The following is a 20,670-nucleotide window of genomic DNA, read 5'->3' on the forward strand; positions in this document are numbered from 1 at the left end:
ATAACAATTGTAAGCAAATTATCTATACCAGTTGGTGTAGAAGATTCTGTCATCTCATTGGATCAAAGAACAAATCAAAATTATAACTGAAATTTAACTAGAAAATAATAATGAAACACCATGCTTTAAAATATTTAGCATAGTTGTAGCAGCATTCAGAGGCTATTTACTATAAATAATTTAACATAAAAAAAGAAAAATTAACAAAGTATTTAAGTAAAGAATTAAATTACAGTGAAATGGATCAAAAGAAAGGATACATGAGGATTAAAAATGGAAATGGAAAGGAATGAATTAGAAAATAGAAAAGGATATAACTATTGAATAAACCCAAAAGCCAATATTTAATTTAAAATGAATTTAATCCAAAATTTAAAAATTAGTATATATGGGGGCAAGAGGAGAAGGAGACGACAGAGGATGAGATGGCTGGATGGTATCACTGACTCAATGGACGTGAGTCTGGGTGAACTCTAGGAGTTGGTGATGGACAGGGAGGCCTGGCGTGCTGCGATTCATGGGGTCGCAAAGAGTCAGACACGACTGAGTGACTGATCTGATCTGATCTGATATATAAACTAATATTTATGCTCATTATAGCAACATAAAAGAGTAAACATACAAAATTATAACATAGGGGAAGTTACCATAGGTTATACATAAAGATAAAGTTCCATTTCTATCTATCTGTCTATTATCTTAAAATATAGTTTTTTACTGGAAGGGCAATGTGAGTACTTAAATCTTTTATCTTTTGTTATCAATTTTCAAAGTAAGGAGTTGTTTTAATAGCTGCCTCAAAAGATAAAGGGTGACAAATGAACTTTTTTTTAGCTTTTCTTTTTTAAAAATCATTATGGACTCTTGGATTTTCATTGATCCAGTGTGTTCCAACCCACTAAAATCATTTTTCTTTTTGAGGCTAAAGTTGTCACGTAGTTGACTTGTGGGAAACCTTTCTTTTCTTTTTTGTTTTCTTTTTTAATTTAATTTTATTTTTTAACTTTACAATATTGTATTGGTTTTGCCATATATCAAAATGAATCCGCCACAGGTATACATGTGTTCCCCATCCTGAACCCTCCTCCCTCCTCCCTCCCCATACCATCCCTGTGGGTCGTCCCAGTGCACCAGCCTCAAGCATCCAGTATCGTGCATCGAACCTGGACTGGTGACTCGTTTCATATATGATATTATACATGTTTCAATGCCATTCTCCCAAATCATCCCACCCTCTCCCTCTCCCACAGAGTCCAAAAGACTGTTGTATACATCAGTGTCTCTTTTGCTGTCTCGCATACAGAGTTATCATTACCATCTTTCTAAATTCCATATATGTGTTAGTATACTGTATTGGTGTTTTTCTTTCTGGCTTACTTCACTCTGTGTAATAAGCTCCAGTTTCATCCACCTCATTAGAACTGATTCAAATGTATTCTTTTTAATGGCTGAGTAATACTCCATTGTGTATATGTACCACTGCTTTCTTATCCATTCATCTGCTGATGGACATCTAGGTTGCTTCCATGTCCTGGCTATTATAAACAGTGCTGCAATGAACATTGGGGTACACGTGTCTCTTTCCCTTCTGGTTTCCTCAGTGTGTATGCCCAGCAGTGGGATTGCTGGATCATAAGGCAGTTCTATTTCCAGTCTTTTAAGGAATCTCCACATTGTTCTCCATAGTGGCTGTACTAGTTTGCATTCCCACCAACAGTGTAAGAGGGTTCCCTTTTCTCCACACCCTCTCCAGCATTTATTGCTTCTATCTTTGTGACATAATCTTGTTTCTCCACCAAATAAAATGATACCATTTTCTCATTATGTTTCTCTTTTTGAAACTTTTCATTGAAATACAATATGCATACCTTAAATTATACAAATCATAAGCATACAGTACAGTGAATTAGGGCTGGGTGAATAGACTGTTGAATCTACCGACTAGGTTAAGAAGTGAAAGACTAGCAGGATCTCGAAGGTTCCTCCTGCCCCATCCTAATCACTATCCTAGCCCTTCTGCCACAATGTAGCCTCTGTCCTGATTTCTAATGGGACAGAACAACTTAAACCTAAAAAGTTGATATAAGTGTATTAATGCAGAATGTGCTTGTTTTCATTTACTCCTCTTGCTCAATGACTGAGAATCACATACATAATTGTATCTTTATCATATTTATTTTGCTAGATGTATAGTAGTCCAATATATGTGTATAACACTATTTTTTCTTTCCTATCTATCTTGTTAGACATTGTTTTCAGTTTGAGGCTATTATAAATAATTTTTGTGAACATTTATAAGTATTTCTAGTAGTGCATATATACACATATTTCTATTGATAAGATACCTAGAAATGAAATTCCTGAGTCACACAGTAAGTATAAAATGTAGTGGATAACATGAAACCCTTCCCCAAAGTAGTTGTTCAGGGTGCATCCCCAAAAGCATTGTGAGAGATTTCCAGTTGCTCCAAAACTTCATCAACACTTTAAATTTTCTTTTTAACTTTTCAACTTGTATTTGGGTATAGCCAATTAATATATGTTGTGGTAGTTTCAAGAGAACAGCGAAGGAATTCAGTCATACGTGTATCCATTTTTAAAAGGTATTCTGGTGGGTGTGTAGTGGTTTCTCATGATAGATTTAATTATCATTTAGTTGGGGATTAGTAAACTTGAGTACTTTTTTCAAGTATTTATTGGATATTTGTAGAGCCTCTTTTGAAAATGTTTCTTCAAAATTTTTACCATTTTTCTGATAAGTTGCCTCATTGTTGGAGACTTTGTGTATTCTCCATGTAAACCATTTGTCACCTGTATGAGTTGCAAATAATATTCTAATTGGGTTGGCTTTTGAACTCTTACTTGGACCTTTTGCAGGACTGTAATATTTAATTTTATTGTAGTTCAAATGATTAATGTTTTATTACCTATTAAAAATCTTTGCCTGTCAGTGTGCTGAAGATATTCTACTATATTATCTTCTAAAATTATAATTTACATTTCCCATTTAGATCTACAATAAATGAAAGTGATTCTGAGGATTGATGTGTGGTAAAAAATCTACTTTTGTTTTTTCTTATGGATAGTCAATTGCTAAGAATTGTTTATTGAAAATATCATCTCTCCTACACGACATTGCCCCTTTTGTCAAAGAACCAGGCTGTTCTCTTTCTGGACTCTATTCTGTCATATTGGTTTATCCTCCCTTGCAATATTTCTCCCTCTCTTCATTAAATAGTTTATATGATACGTCTTTATATCTTGTACTATGAATACTTTAGTCTTTTTATTTAAGATGTTAGTGACTCTTAGCTTTTGTATTTTCATCTAAATTTTAGAGTTAATGTGTCAGTTTTGAAAATAAATAAGTCTGCTAGAACTATGATTGCCACTGTAACCAATTGATTACTTTAGGACAATGAGCACATTTATACATTTGGGCTTTAAATATGTGAACATATTTTATCTCTTCATTTATTTATGTTTGATTAAATTTTGCTCAATAATGTTGTATAGTTCTGTTGGAATTTTACATAAATTTGATTAGATTTATTTCAAGGTATTTGATGTTTTGATGCTATTCTAAATAGTATCACTTTTTATTTTAGTATTCTCTCTGTTGTATAAAGAAATAAAATTTTAAATAATGACCTTACTGCTTCACTGTGTTATTTATAATGTTATTAGAAAGTTCTCTTGTATATGAACACAAACGTATAGACTGCAATCAAAAGTAAAAATTTTCCCTTTCTCATCATTACTCTTTTACTCCTTGTCTTTGCATTGGCTTTGGATAAAATAGAATGAAATGGAATGAAAATGATGAGAGTAACAAATATTGCCTCACTTTTTATCTTGGAGGGAAAACTTTTAACATTTCAGATTTTTTTCTCATATTCCTTGAAGTTGATGTTTATCAAATTAAAAATCTACTAGTTTTCTGAGCTTTTGTATAAATTGGTTATGACTTTGAATTGGTTTTTATTTCTATGCCATTCTTCATAGATATTTCTCTTCATTCACTAGTGAATTATACTGATTGATTTTTAAATGTAACTTTGGCAAATTTGGGGAAAGGGGGTTATATTTCAAATTAATAGGAAAGTTGAAAGAAAAATATAAAAAACTCCCATACATTCAGATTCTCCAAATGCATAAATTTTCCCTGTTATGATTTTCCCTCTTTTTCTTTCTGAAGCAGAGTAATTGGCAATATTGCTCCCTTTTTCCATAGTTCAGTTCAGTCGCTCAGTTGTATCCAACCCTTTGTGAACCCATGAACTGCAGCATGCCAGGCCTCCCTGTCCATCACCAACTCCCAAGTCCACCCAAAACCATGTCCATTGAGTCGGTGATGCCATCCAACCATCTCATCTTCTGTTGTGCCCTTCTCCTCTTGCCCTCAATCTTTCCCAGCATCAGTGTCTTTTCCAATGAGTCAGCTGTCCGCATCAGGTAGCCAAAGTATTGGAGTTTCATCTTCAACATTAGTCCTTCCAATGAACACCCAGGACTGATCTCCTTTAGGATGGACTGGTTGGATTTCCTTGCAGTCCAAGGGACTCTCAAGAGTCTTCTCCAACACCACAGTTCAAAAGCATCAATTCTTTGGGCCTCAGCCTTCTTCACAGTCCAACTCTCACATCCATACATGACCACTGGAAAAACCATAGCCTTGACTAGATGGCCCTTTGTCGGCAAAGTAATGTCTCTGTTTTTAATATGCTATCTAGGTTGGTCATAACTTTCCTTCCAAAGAGTAAGCATCTTTTAATTTCATGGCTGCAATCACCATCTGCAGTGATTTTGGAGCCCCCCAAAATAAAGTCTGACACTGTTTCCACTGTTTCCCCAACTATTTCCCATGAAGTGATGAGACTCGATGCCATGATCTTAGTTTTCTGAATGTTGAGCTTTAAGCCAACTTTTTCACTCTCCGCTTTCACTTTCATCAAGAGGCTCTTTAGTTCTTCTTCACTTTCTGCCATAATGGTGGTGTCATCTGCATATCTGAGGTTATTGATATTCCTCCTGGCAATCTTGATTCCAGCTTCTGCTTCCTCCAGCCCAGCGTTTCTCATGATGTATTCTGCATAGAAGTTAAATAAGCAGGGTGACAGTATACAGCCTTGACATAATCCCTTTCCTATTTGGAACCAGTCTGCTGTTCCATGTCCAGTTCTAACTGTTCCTTCCTGACCTGCATACAGATTTCTCAAGAGGAAGGTCAGGTGGTCTGGTATTCCCATCTCTTTCAGATTTTTCTACAGTTTATTGTGATCCATCCAGTCAAAGGCTTTGGCATAGTCAATAGAGCAGAAATAGATGTTTTTTCTGGAACTCTCTTGCTTTTATGGTGATCCAGCAGATGTTGGCAATTTGATCTCTGGTTCCTCTACCTTTTCTAAAACCAGCTTGAACATCTGGCAGTTCACAGTTCACGTATTGCTGAAGCCTGTCTTGGAGTATTTTGAGCATTACTTTACTAGTGAGTGAGATGAGTGCAATTGTGCGGTAGTTTGAGCATTCTTTGGCATTGCCTTTCTTTGGGATTGGAATGAAAACTGACCTTTTCCAGTCCTGTGGCCACTGCTGAGCTTTCCAAATTTGCTGGCATATTGAGTGCAGCACTTTCACAGCATCATATTTCAGGATTTGAAATAGCGCAATTGGAATTCCATCACCTCTACTAGCTTTGTTTGTAGTGATGCTTCCTAAGGCCCACTTGACTTCACATTCCAGGATGTCTGGCTCTAGGTGAGTGATCACACCATCGTGATTATCTGGGTCGTGAAGATCTTTTTTGTACAGTTCTTCTGTGTATTCTTGCCACCTCTTCTTATTATCTTCTGCTTCTGTTAGGTCCATACCATTTCTTTTTTTAAATTTTTTTTATTTTTAAACTTTACAATATTGTATTAGTTTTGCCAAATATCGAAATGAATCTACCACAGGTATACCTGTGTTCCCCATCCTGAACCCTCCTCCCTCCTCCCTCCCCATACCATCCCTCTGGGTCGTCCCTGTGCACCAGCCCCAAGCATCCAGTATCGTGCATTGAACCTGGACTGGCGACTAGTTTCATACATGATATTATACATGTTTCAATGCCATTCTCCCAATTCTCCCCACCCTCTCCCTCTCCCACAGAGTCCATAAGACTGTTCTATACATCAGGACCATTTCTGTCCTTTATTGAGCCCATCTTAGCATAAAATTTTCCCTTCATATCTCTAATCCATAAACTATTAATAATTAGCCTGTTTTCCTAAGAACTAAGGCATCTCCCCAACAACTGTCAAAATCAAAAGTACAACTATAAAATCAAAGTTTACTTATCTATATTTAAGAATTAAAATATTTTTGTATATAAACACCAATACCATATATTAACACATACGTATGGAATTTAGAAAGATAGTAATAACAATCTTATGGCAGCAAAAGAGACGCAGATGTAAAGAACAGACTTTTGGACTCTGTGGGAGAAGGCAAGGGTGGGATGATCTGGGAGAATTGCACTGAAACATGTATATTACCATATGTATAATAGACAACCAGTGCAAGTTCAATGGGTGAAGCACAGCACTCAAAGTTGGTGCTCTGGGACAACCCAGAGGGGTAAGATGAAGAGGGAGATGGGAAGGAGGATCAGAATGGGAAGACACATGTGCACCATGGCTAATTCATTTCAGTGTGTGGCCAAAACCATCACAATAATGTAATTATCCTCCAATTAAAGTAATAAATTAATTTTTTAAAAAGGAAATCTTTTAGGCTGTTTTCAATTTTTTATATGTTACTGGCATTTTTCTGTAAAATTTTTGTGTAGGATTTTTGCATTGCATCAATTTTTATGATAAGGCTAGATTGTACTTTTCTTTTATGTGGTACATTGTCAGATTTTCTATCAAGATTATTTTGGTTTCATAAAATGTTCTGAAAAGGGTTTTCACAGTTTCTATTTTCTGTAAGTATTAGTCTACAATTATTATTATTCTCTTAAATCTTTAAAAAATTTTATAAGTGAATTCAGGCATTAGTATTCCAAAATTAAAAATAGTAAACATTTAATTTCATAATATATCACTTAGCTCAGAGTTTCTGTTTTTCTTGTGTCTATTTTAGTAAGTATTTTTCTTGATATTTATCTATTTATTATGTGTTTAAATTATTGCCATAAAATTAGTCATAAGTCATCTTAATAAAGTCATGTTAATTAGTCATTAGTCATCAATACAATTTTAAGAGCATATTTATTAATGCATAATCTACATTTATTGAAATTCACCCTTTTTAGAAATATGGTTCTTCTGTTAGGTCCTTATCTTTTCTTTCCTTTATTGTGCCCATCCTTATATGAAATAGTCCCGTGATCTCTCAATTTTCTTGAAAATATTTCTAGTCTTGCCCATTCTATTTTTATCCTCTATTTCTTTTCACTTTTTTCATTTAAATGTACATCAGTCAGCTAGAGATAGACAAATTGTAATACATAGAAACAATAGATTGTTAGCAATTATAAAAGGACAAACTTCAAGTCAATGCAAGAACATGGATGAATCTTACAAAAGACATGAAGAAAGACAAACAATTTCATTCCATTTATATGATAGTCTGGAGAAGGGAAAACTATAGAAACAAATCAAATCAGTGATTACCAGGGCCCATAGGTAGGAGTTGGGGATTTAGTACATAAAGGCACTTATTGGGATGATGGAAATATTCTGTATTTTGATTTTGATGGTGGTTACATGATTGATCACTGCCTCCTGTACAATGTCATAAACCTCCGTCTGTAGTTCTTCAGGCACTCTATCAGATCTATTCCCTTGAATCTATTTGTCACTTCTACTGAATAATCATAAGGGATTTGATTTAGGTCCCTCCTGAATGGTCTAGTCATTTTCCCTACTTTATTCAATTTAAGTCTGAATTTTGCAGTAAGGAGTTCATGATCTGAGCCACAGTCAATTCCTGGTGTTGATTTTGCTGACTGTATAGAGCTTCTCCATCTTCAGCTGCAAAGAATATAATCAATTTGATTTCAGTGTTGACCATTGGTGATGTCCATGTGTAGAATCATCTCTTGTGTTGCTGGAAGAGGGTGTTTGCTATGACCAGTGCATTTTCTTGGCAAAACTCTGTTAGCCTTTGCCCAGCTTCATTTTGTACTCCAAGGCCAAATTTGCCTGTTACTCTAGGTATCTCTTGATTTCCTACTTTTGCATTCCAGTTCCCTATTATGAAAATGACATTTTTGGAGGTGTTAATTATAGAAGATCCTGTATGTCTTCATAAAACCATTCAACTTTAGTTTTAGTTTGCATTTTTCTAATGAATAATAATACTAATTGTCTTTTCGTGTGTTTACTGGCTATTTGTAAATCTGTTTTGCTCAGGTGTTTGTTCAGGTCTTTTTCTCCTTTTAATTTTGAAATTAAAAGATGATTATTTCATATTCTGCTAATATTTTACATCTTTAGTTTTCAAATAACTGAAAGGGTTAATTCAAACATACTGGCAAAATGTATAGTATTTTATAATCTATATATTTCCAATAAGATGTATAAAGTTGTGATACTGATTAAAAGTCTGAAGAAGTAAAAGAGACAAGAGCTTTTGAGCTGTTAGAGAATTTATCATTTTTTTCTGGACTGGATATAAAAACCAAAACTTATCTTTTGGTATTGGTCATGCTGAAAAAACATCTTCAGGAGGTTTTTCCAAACATACTAAAAAATGTTATTTTTATTTTCAGTCTACTTTGGTGCCTTTATAATTATTTATCCAAGTCTCCATACATTTATTCTAGGCAATTACTTTATGATTCTTTAATTCATTTTCAAGAAGAATTTTAAGCTCTTTTCCCCCCCCTGGGTTTCTTGAACTGATGATATCTGTGAGAATTATGCTTTAAAAAGCAAAACAGAAAGTTAACCAAAATTAAAAATTTGATGAGCAGTGAACACTATCATAGCAAATATTAGTACTCCATACTGTCAATATGATTCTATAGTTTGTTTGCAGATCTTAATGAAATAAAATATGACTCTCAGAAAATAAAAAGTTAAAGACTGACTTCTTAAATATGTCATGTCTTAGACCTAAGGCTTTTTTTTGGCTCCAGGTGGGAGGCTGTATCCATTTGCTTCTTAGCTCTTTCTCCAATAAGATTATGTTTTTATCAGGAGGAGAGTTTTTATTTTTCTTTCTCGTTTTTTTTTAATAAATGGTAGTTAAAAACATGTAAGAAATGAGCAGGTCTCTTTTACTGCACCTGTTACATATAACCCCGTTGTAACTAGTCGTCTGGAAAGGACCAAGGGAGGGCTTTATCATTGTGCAACAGGGCACTCTATAGTATGTAATGTGCATTTCTTTCTTTGGACGTAATCTGAATTAAAATGTTACTATTTCATTAATAAATATGATATTTAAATCAGCAAATTAAAAATCACCACTATGTGTTAAAACTCCCTTAGATGACACTTCACTAGTCAGAACACGGTAATTATTTTGAAAAATCAGCTCTTCCAAGGTAACTGGGCAGGTACAATATTTTATAAAGTAAATTACCAGTTACCATCAACATTTATCAGGGACTCATTTGGATTTTATTACAGGTTGACATTTACTTATTTGCCCAATTTTAAAAATTACAACGGTTGCATGACTGCCCCAGGGCGCAGCTGTAGAAAATTAACACACTAATCACATAAATTATCATAAATAAAAGGTTATAAAAGTAATAGCATACAATTTTTTAAAAGCAACTTATGACATCCCTAATAATACCTTAAATTTATATAGCACATTGAAATTGTCAAATCTCTTTTATCTCTATAGTTTTGAAGTTTAGAAACTCTGGCATAGGAATGCTATTATTGATACCATTTCAGAAGTGGGGAAGCAGAAAACCTTAAATAGCTGTTCAGTTGACCTAGGATTAAACAGCTAGGTAGGTTCAAAGTCAAGTCAAGAGTTAAATCTCCTGAACTCCCAACACTCCATTTTTTCCCTTTATATTTCTCTTTCATTGAAGAGTAGAATCAGAGAAGGCAATGGCACCCCACTCCAGTACTCTTGCCTGGAAAATCCCATGGATGGTGGAGCCTGGAAGGCTGCAGTCCATGGCGTCGCTGAGGGTCGGACACGACTGAGCGACTTCACTTTCACTTTTCACTTTCATGCATTGGAGAAGGAAATGGCAACCCACTCCAGTGTTCTTGCCTGGAGAATCCCAGGGATGAGGGAGCCTGGTGGGCTGATGTCTATGGGGTCGCACAGAGTCGGACACGACTGAAGTGACTCAGCAGCAGAAGAGTAGAATATCACTTACCCTCTGTGCTCCAATCTATCAACACATTTAGTGAACTGAAGATCACGAATATATCCTGATCTACCTCCAGAGCTGCCAGTCTTGTCTAAGCAAACATTGTCTCTTGTCTAGACTACTGATTGTGATAATGCTCCTCCTTCTCACCCCCATAAAATACATATCCTACAGAGTACCCAACTGATTTAAAAAAAATATAAATGAGTTTTACCATTTTAATTCTTATAGTGATCTATGGATCCATGTAATGTGACTCCCTCTTCAATGTCATCTCTTATCACTCTCTACCACTCCAGCTCTGCTTCCTTTTCTCTGACTGTTGAACATGCCAAGATTGATCCTCGGTTCAGTTCAGTTCAGTGGCTCAGTCGTGTCCGACTCTTTGTGACCCCATGAATCGCAGCACGCCAGGCCTCCCTGTCCATCACCAACTCTCGGAGTTTACTTAAACTCATGTCCATCGAGTCGGTGATGCCATCCAGCCATCTCATCCTCTGTCATCCCCTTCTCCTCTTGCCCCCAATCCCTCCCAGCATCAGAGTCTTTTCCAATGAGTCAACTCTTCGCATGAGGTGGCCAAAGTACTGGAGTTTCAGCTTTAGCATCATTCCTTCCAAAGAAATCCCAGGGCTGATCTCCTTCAGAATGGACTGGTTGGATCTCCTTGCAGTCCAAGGGACTCTCACGAGTCTTCTCCAACACCACAGTTCAAAAGCATCAATTCTTCGGTGCTCAGCTTTCTTCACAGTCCAACTCTCACATTCCATGCATGACCACTGGAAAAACCATAGCCTTGACTAGATGGACCTTTGTTGGCAAAGTAATGTCTCTGCTTTTGAATATGCTATCTAGGTTGGTCATAACTTTCCTTCTAAGGAGTAAGCATCTTTTAATTTCATGGCTGCAGTCACCATCTGTAGTGATTTTTGAGCCCCAAAAAATGAAGTCTGACACTGTTTCCACTGTTTCCCCATCTATTTCCCATGAAGTGATGGGACCAGATGCCATGATCTTCATTTTTTGAATGTTGAGCTTTAAGCCAACTTTTTCACTCTCCTCTTTCACTTTCATCAAGAGGCTTTTTAGTTCCTCTTCACTTTCTGCCATAAAGGTGGTGTCATCTGCATATCTGAGGTTATTGATATTTCTCCTGGCAATCTTGATTCTAGCTTGTGCTTCTTCCAGCCCAGCATTTCTCATGATGTACTCTGCATAGAAGTTAAATAAGCAGGGTGACAATATACAGCCTTGATGTACTCCTTTGCCTATTTGGAACCAGTCTGCTGTTCCATGTCCAGTTCTAACTGTTGCTTCCTGACCTGCATATAGGTTTCTCAATAGGCAGGTCAGGTGGTCTGGTATTCCCCATATGCTACTGGAGATCAATGGAGAAATAACTCCAGAAAGAATGAAGGGATGGAGCCAAAGCAAAAACAATACCCAGTTGTGGATGTGGCTGGTGATAGAAGCAAGGTCTGATGCTGTAAAGAGCAATATTGCATAGGAACCTGAAATGTTAGGTCCATGAATCAAGGCAAATTGGAAGTGGTCAAACAAGGAGATGGCAAGAGTGAACGTCGACATCCTAGGAATCAACGAACTAAAATGGGCTGGAATGGGTGAATTTAACTCAGATGACCATTATATCTACTACTGCAGGCAGGAATCCCTTAGAAGAAATGGAGTAGCCATCATGGTCAACAAAAGAGTCTGAAATGCAGTACTTGGATGCAACCTCAAAAATGACAGAATGATCTCTGTTCGTTTCCAAGGCAAACCATTCAATATCACAGTAATCCAAGTCTATGCCCCAACCAGTAACGCTGAAGAAGCTGAAGTTGAACGGTTCTATAAAGATTGATCCTACCTCTGAGTTTTTGTTGTTCTTATATTTTGCTCTGTTTGGAATGTTCTATTCCCTGATTTTTTGCAGAACTTATTTCCTCTTTCTCAGAGACTTCCTTTGATAACCGAACCTAATCTGGCTTCTCCTCTTTCCTTTTTCTTTCCTTCATCCTGGCCTCCAGTCATTCTTTATCACATGATTCTGTTTTATGTGTATAGCATCTGTCTTTTGTTACCAGGAATTATCTCACCCATGTATTTATTTACTTGTTGATTGTACATCAATTCCGATGAATTATAAAATCCACAAAAGCATTGATTTTGTATATCTTGGTCACTTCCTGTAACAGATGCTGTTCATCCTCTACTCCTCCACTCATGTCTCTTGAGGCCATCCTAGAAATCACCTGCACCCCAGTTGACCCTTGTTTTATATTCCCAAAGCTTTCTATTTCCACACCTTCCTGCCTGAGGGCATTCTTTGGTCATTCTTCTTGGAAGACAAGACATGCTGGAAAGTTGATGCTTCCAGGTACAATACTCAGTCGGTAAATAAAAGCAGGAAATCATAAGTAAAATACACAGTTTTCTCTTTACTTGGGTAGACAGTTATAAGGTCAAAATTATAGGCATGTTTTATATCTTTCAGAGTCTCCAGCATAACCACACACAGTAGTAAATAACTTATTCATGCACATTTCATTGACTCTTATTTATTTCTTTGTTCTTTGTTGTTCTTAATTAAAATCAAGATATTTTTACATTTCCATATCTCCAGTGCTTGTTCAGATTTGTCGTTCATTGTACTGTCACCTCTCCCTGCTTTGTTTCTATCCTCCTTTTTTCTACCCTAGCTTGTCTTGCCAATGCTAATGATTTTTCTTTATGATTTCCTTCTCTGGTTTGTAGTAACTTATTTTTTGTCTATATGATGTTTAAGAGCAATTTATGTTAGTATACAGTGAGCACTGAGTATTTTGGTGATTGGTCAACAATTCTTGTAGGGTATATTTAGGTAAAAATGAGAATGAATCCCTTGTGACATTCCTTTCCTATACAAAGGAATGGATTTTCATGGCAAATGCCTGGTCACTCCAAATGACTTTGGCTCCTTTTCCTCAATACCCATGCTTTCTTCTTCTATAGTTGAATTTATGGCCACCCCCTAAAAGACTATTTTCTTGCCTCTTTCAAAAATATGTGGCCCTATGAATAAGCTTTGGACAAAAGGATGAACAATGAAGAAGATATGGGCAATTTCATATATATGCCTTTGAAAGGAACAGATGTGTCTTTTCTTTTCCGTATTCCCCTACTTTCTGGCTATAATAAAGATGTGGAGGTGCGATGTTCTTGGGCAACACAGAAAAAAAAGTTGGATCCTTGCAACATGGATGGAACTCCATATCCATACCTGGTTTCTTAGGACCCTGTGAAGCAAGCTGCTATACCAGTGTAGGCTTAATGTGAAGGAGATAAAAACGACCTAGTTTCAGCTAACCATGTTTTGCATCTTAGTTCTGTGGAACTGACCCATGGATGGTCCTAATGATTAGGGATGTCCAGCAGAAGATCACATTGTTAAGTCTCTCTCTTTTCTTCCCTTCTCTTCATTCTCTCTTTCTTTATCTTTCTCTCTCTCTCTCTTTATATATATATATATATATATATATATATATATATATAATATACATTTATTTCTATAATAAATTGGCACACACCCATAAAAATCAAAACACATGAACTAGAACATGTGATGTATAAAAAGAACACATTTCTTAAAAAGGATGGGTTATTTGGAATGTTTCTCCTCAAAATAATGTGATACATATTTACTCTCTTTGAGGTTATCTGTGAGATCTATGCATGGGTGTGATAGTATGCATGAATAATAGCAAGGACACATTCTGTAGTGTTCTCCCATCATAATAGGGGTCCCTAGCCTGATTATTTTGACAGATGTTAATATAGAATTTGAATTACAAGTAATCTAACCATGGGTGAAAGATAATAGTGTTTGACATAGCTGTTTCAAAGTATCACTGGAGAAATTGTAACACATGAAAATTAAAAGTTGTTTTTCCTCTTTTGTGGTTACCTCTGAGTTAGTTGTATTATTCAGCCAGTTACACTCTTGGGTATTCTAATTCTGTTTTTAAAATTATGATAGCGAAACTCTACATGTTTGTGTGAATTGTAAATAAGAAAGTATATATACTAAGTAGTGAAAGTGAAGTCACTCAGTCATGTCTGACTCTTTGCGACCCCATGGACTGTAGCCTTCCAGGCTCCTCCGTCCATGGGATTCTCCAGGCAAGAGTACTGCAGTGGGGTGCCATTTCCTTCTCCAGGGGATCTTCCTGACCCAGGGACTGAACCTGGGTCTCCCGCATTCCAGGCAGACGCTTTAACCTCTGCGCCACCAGGGACGCCTACTAAAGTCTACTAAGTAGACCACCCCACAATTCTATGGCCCTCTTCCACTTTCAAACCATGTCCTGAATGGCTCAAAACAAAGCAAGTGGAGTGTCTGAACATGCTTGATTCTTTCTCATGTACTCCTGTAGCTTAGGAATCTGTTGATATAGAGCATCTCAATGTGCTTACTTGTCTTCTGACTTCTGGGTAGGCACTGTCAGTGATCATCAAGGAGGGAGATAAAAGATCTGACTTCTTCTGGGTGATCACAGCATGAATTGTCCTTAAAAGAAAAATCACTGCTCTTCAAGGTGGCTCTCTTCACACAGACATTTTGTTTCCAGGTTGTGATGAGTCTGTTATTCTCTGCCCCTTCAGGCCTAGAGACAGTACCAGCTGCAGTGTACATACAGCATTATTCTTTTTGGTGTATCTACTCACAACTTGTTAATAGCTCATTTTTTTAATGTGCTGTATTCAGATATCCCCATTTAAGTGTATCATATATTTCTTCCCAGAACCTGACTGCTATAGTTTGGAAAATCAGCTTTTAGTGAATATTTCAAGGGAGATTTCTTCTTTCTTTCTTCTTGCAATATTTCTCACATATTCTTACACTTGTTTAAATGTTACAGTAGATTCAGTAGTTAGAGCGGAAAAGATTTAGGACTGAAAATCATTATGCCAAATTGGAAAAGCACATCATGCTGAGTTCTGTGAAGACATTAATATTACTTTGCTATACACTATATTCATAAGGATCGCAATCATTTTTATCTATTTCTGCTTTTTTGATTCCCAGAAAAATCACTTTTCCCCCCCTAATATATAGTCTTTCCTTGGGCTTCTTGGTGGTTCAGCAGTAAAGAATCTGCCTGCAATGCAGGAGCCACAGGAGATGTGGGTTCAATCCCTGTGTCGAGAAGTACCCCTAGAGGAGGGCATGGCAACCACTCCAGTATTCTTGCCTGGAGACACTCATAGACAGAGGAGCCTGTGGGCTATAGTCCATGGAGTAATGAAGAGTCAGACATGACTGAAGTGACACATGCATATTCTTTCCTTGGAAGCCTTAAATCAAATCTAGCCTAAATCAAATCTCTCTCAGACTTCTTTTTTTGGAGGCAAACCTCCTATTTAGATTAGCATGGAAATTTTTCTTTTATTTACCTCTCTTCAATGCTTGTAATGAGTATCATATTTTCATGAAGACTCTTTTAAAAAAATTCCTAAAAGGTTTATGGAAGACAGTAATTTCAAAGCTTTCGGCAGTTTTCTGTATTAAAGAGGTTGTGACATGAATTTACCTTTGCAGTTTCTCTTTTTAATAAAAAAATTAAAAAACTGTGATCTTTAATTATGCAAATATAAGGCAAGTATTGAACAATCATTCCTGAGAAAGACATGCGTTAAAATAGAATCCTTTTATTTTTTAAAAGTTTTTCTTGGTGTTACTGAAGGTCAAAAGTTTTAATGTAGATTATTAAGAAATGTTACAGATTATCCCTGAAATTCAAAAGAAATATAAACTTTCCTCCTAAAAATCAGTGATAAAAGTAAGAAATCAGTGAATAGATATTTTAAGACTAGAAAGCCAAGTATTCTGGTTCGTACATGTGAATAGGAATCTAGTCAGATATTCTGCAAATATTCTGCCTTGTGGTCAAGTAATGGTTTCTTTTTTATGTAACAATTTAGATTTCATCATCCCTGAACATTTTCACTTACTCTTGGGAGGAATGCTTGTATTTTGTCTTGTCCAACAAGTCATTTTATTAGATTGGCAACAGGTGTCACAGAGAGAGTAAGAAAAGATGTGCAAGCCTGATTTTCATCCCAGAGCAGTGGAAATATAGTCAAAAAGAGATTGGCCTGGGCAACAGAAACTCGACCTGGACCAGAACTGGTGTCCCGAAACTGGATCAGTACTTAGCTTTAGGATACAATATCCTGCAACTGTATGTGCCAGAATCATTCTATGGTTATTCATCAAGTAGGTTCGCCGTAAGATGTGGAGATGGGTATCCTCTGAGAACTTTGGAAATACTGAGTATAGATCTTTCTTGTGAGAGGAGACAAGAAAGGAGGGCTGGATAGATGAACTGGGGTTTTGGCCATGAGGTGTTTTCCTCTCTGAGCTCTGTGGTTATTGACCTTGGAATAAGGGCAGTTGGGAAAGAATATGTCATTGTGCAATAGGTAGTTCACCTCGTGCTTCAGGTGAAGTGAAATATATACGCCTACTCTGAGGAATCTAGAAACTATTTGGGGAAGTAAGACTAATGAAGAAATTGCTACAGAATACTGAGATGCAATTTTGAGTTACTGTAATTTCAGGACTAACAAATAATATGACCTTGTTTTGTAACTCGAGAAAGAAATGGCAGCTCACTCCAGTGTTCTTCCCTGGTGAATCCCATGGATAGAGCTACCTGGCAGGCTGCAGTCCACTGGTCTCAAAGAGTTGGAAATGACTGAAGCAGCTTGGCACATTATATAATTACAAGCTTGCCATATATAAGTATTTTCATTTAATTTTGTAAAAGATAACCAGTGAGGTTTGGTTTCTCCATTCTTGACCAGGCTTGATTAGAATAAAGGTGATGTTTTCTGCATAAGCTTCCTATCTTTTCTAAGTATCAACCAGAGTGGGGGTTGGCATTCGCAGTAGAATACAAGGTTCTAGAAATTCAAATTACTTTATTTTCTATTTTCATTCATTTATACATAAGTGCAATCCAGTTAAACATAAAGGGCAGCCTCCCAAGAGAAAATAATCTTAAGGGCTCTCAAAATTGGGCAATTTGTAGCAAGGGGTAATCATCATATTATCATTTTATAAGAATAGCTACCATTTATGAAGTACTTACTGTTTTGCTAATATGCTTTGCATATTTTATCTGTAGTCCTTTTTAAAACAATGCAGATGAAGTGTTATTATTCTTATTGATGACAAAGCTAGAGACTCAGAGATGTTAAGTGACTTATTATAGATAGCATGGCTAATAAGCGGCTGTGTAAAGATTCAGATTGAATTTGGGTTGGATCCCATGCCAATGAGTTCAGCCAGCCAGGGTACTGCCAGAAAGTTTTGTTCAGATGATGCATCTATGACTTCTTTGGTCTTTTTTTTTTTCCCTTTTCTTTTCATTTTTACTTCGTAAGCTAACCAAGCTATCTTCTTTCCACAATACTGTCTATGACTTGGTCATCCAAATGATAAATCTGTTTTGTCATTACCTATTGATATATCTCTTGAATACCACTTAAGTTAGTTTATAACTTCTAGTGAGTATCCAGTCTCTTTTCAGAGAGTAAGAGGCTACAGGTTCTTTGACTGACATAACATCATTTACTACATCAGTTCCTAAATTATTTGAATTGTTTGCCTTATTCATCTCTACTCACAGCTAATCCAAAATTGACTAGAGTTGGGATCAATGAGATTCAAATTAAATCTTATACCTTTATTTAAATCATTAGTCAGATAGATTTGATTTACATCATTCTATTCCCTACTCCACCAGAAGCATTTACTTGACATAGCTTAAGCCATATTACATAATTTTCACAACTCAGACAAGAATGTCAATTTAAGTTTTAGAAACTACACCGTGTACATTTGCAGTGATTTATAATGTTATCTTATTAGATTAATTCTACAGCTGTATCAGAAAACTGCACATCTAGATTTGTACATCTAGACAGTTTTACATTCATCATCTTCAGTTTCTTCCAGAAGGATGCATTTTTCACAAGGTTTGAGCTGTTTCTTAGATGAGCTGCTTGAATTTTGCATAAATGAAGTCTCTCAAATATGGTGGGAAGCTTTACTAAAATATTCTGAAACAGAAAGATCACTTTTGGGTTATACTGCAACTGTTGGTTTTCTTTCATGCCATCTTGCCATTAAGTCTCAAATAAATGAAGGCTAGTACGTAGAAATACAAATAGTTATTTGCTAGGTACTGTGCCAAATGCTTCACCTCCATGATTTTATTTAATTCTTATACCCACATTCAGAGGCAGGTTTTATTATCCGTGCTTTATTTATCAAAACAAAACAAAACCACACACAAAGAAGTAAGCGATAATGTGCCAAAAGCCACGATGTCCAAATGACTCTAAAATTCTTTCTTTAGCCACTGCAGTGTGTGCCTCCCTGGGCCGCACTCGACATCTAATTCATTATTTCTGGACTTTTATTTTAGTGGTTGCCCTGCCCCTTCTTTGCACCTTCCGTCCTTGATTTGATCCACATCATTTTTGAAAATTATGTTACTCTTTTGAAATGTAGCAAGGTTTAAAACTGCTCAAATTTGATAAGAAACGAGGGAAACATAGCTCAATCTAGCCTACTTATTTACCAAGGTAAAACAAAAAAGATATGCCCACGTTATGTGTGAGATAAGATGATGTTCTAAAATATCAAGTTACTTTTCCAGGTATCAGCAAGGAGGACTAGGGCCAGCAAAGGAAGCTGAGGTCTCTCTTTTCATTTTAATTCTTTGGAAAGTATATGTTGTCTTTTTCCTTGTGAGAGTGAACAGCTAAATTATGTTCTTGAACGATAGTTGTTGTTGTTTAGTCACTAAGTCGTGTCTGACTCTTTTTTGATCCCATGGACCATAGCCCTCAAAACTACTCTGTCCATCCATGGGATTTCCCAGGTAATAATACTGGAGTGGTTTGCCATTTCCTTCACCAGGGGATTTTCTTGACTTAGGGACTGAAACTATGTCTCCTGCTTTGGCAGGCAGATTCTTTAACCCTGAGCCACCTGGGTAGATATCACTTAAAACTTACTGTCAGGCCCTCTGATTGGAGATATGTGTAACACTGACTTACTGTGACCTAGGAAAGGCTGCCAAGGATGTCTTCAACAAAGGATATGGGTTTGGTATGGTCAAATAGATCTGAGAACCAAGTTATGTAATGGAGTGGAATTTTCTACTTCTGGTCATGTTTATATCAATATAGGGAGGGCAACCTAGAGGTCAAATACAAAATTTGTAACTGTGGGCTGACCCTCACCCAAAAGTGGTACACAGACAGTACTCTTGGAAGAGAAATCTCTTTGGAGAATAAGTTGGCTGAAGAGTTGAAACTGACTCTTGATACCATTTTTGTACTAAAAATGGTACCAAGAAAAGAAAAGAAGAGTGGAAAATTAAAGGCCTCATATAAACAGGATTGTTTCAGTCTTGACAGTAGCATTGATATAGATTTTTCTAGACCAACCATCTATGATTGGGCTATGCTGCCCTTTGAAGGTTGGTTTGCAGGCTATCAGATGAATTTTGACACAGCCAAATCCAAACTGTCACAGAATAATTTTCCACTGGGTTACGAGGCCACAGACTTCCAGCTGCACACTCACATGAACAATGGCACTGAATTTGGAGGGTCCATCTACCAAAAGATGAACGAGACGATTGAAACGTCAATAAACCTAATGTGGACGACCAGCAGTGATAACAGCCATTAAGGCATCCCTGCTAAGTACAACCTGGATATAGAATTTCTCTATCTGATAAAGTAAATAATATCAGTCTGATTGAATTGGGTTATACTCAGACCCTTTTACCCAGAGTGAAACTCACCCTGTCAGCTCTAATTAATAGAAAGAATATCAATGCAGGAGGCCACAAGTTTGGGCTGGGATTTGAACTAGGTTTTGAGTAAAGCATCAGCTTTGTCCCTAGAGATGAAGAGAAATGAACCCACTATATTTTGACCTTAAAATTCTTTTGTGAAATTTCAGTAGTGCGAACTTTTTATTATTCTGAAGAATTGTAATCCTCTCCACACTGAGGCCTACCTAACAAGTCCATCCTAAGGGAGGTACTTGAAGGAATGTCTAGAAGTCGTCATGTTCCTGCTGCATTTCAGTTCAGTTCTGCAGTGTTATTTTAAATGTCTTCCTCAGCAATAGTGTAGTGTCATGTTAGAAAGAAGTTGACCCAACCCTCCAGTTGTCCATCACGTCCTACATGTCATACACCACTTTTTTATGACCTTGTAATGTATTTGCCTCTGTACTATAGTGGAATCTTTGGTTTTGCATT

General features: G+C 36.5%; 1 pseudogene; it reads left to right on the forward strand.

The window, feature by feature from the left end:
* The first annotated feature begins 19,475 nt into the window (after window positions 1-19,475).
* LOC782100 (voltage-dependent anion-selective channel protein 3-like) lies at window positions 19,476-20,360 on the forward strand (annotated as a pseudogene).
* Window positions 20,361-20,670: the final 310 nt, after the last annotated feature.

This window comes from Bos taurus, chromosome 10 (genome assembly GCF_002263795.3).
Source record: "Bos taurus isolate L1 Dominette 01449 registration number 42190680 breed Hereford chromosome 10, ARS-UCD2.0, whole genome shotgun sequence".
Taxonomy (NCBI): Eukaryota; Metazoa; Chordata; class Mammalia; order Artiodactyla; family Bovidae; genus Bos; species Bos taurus.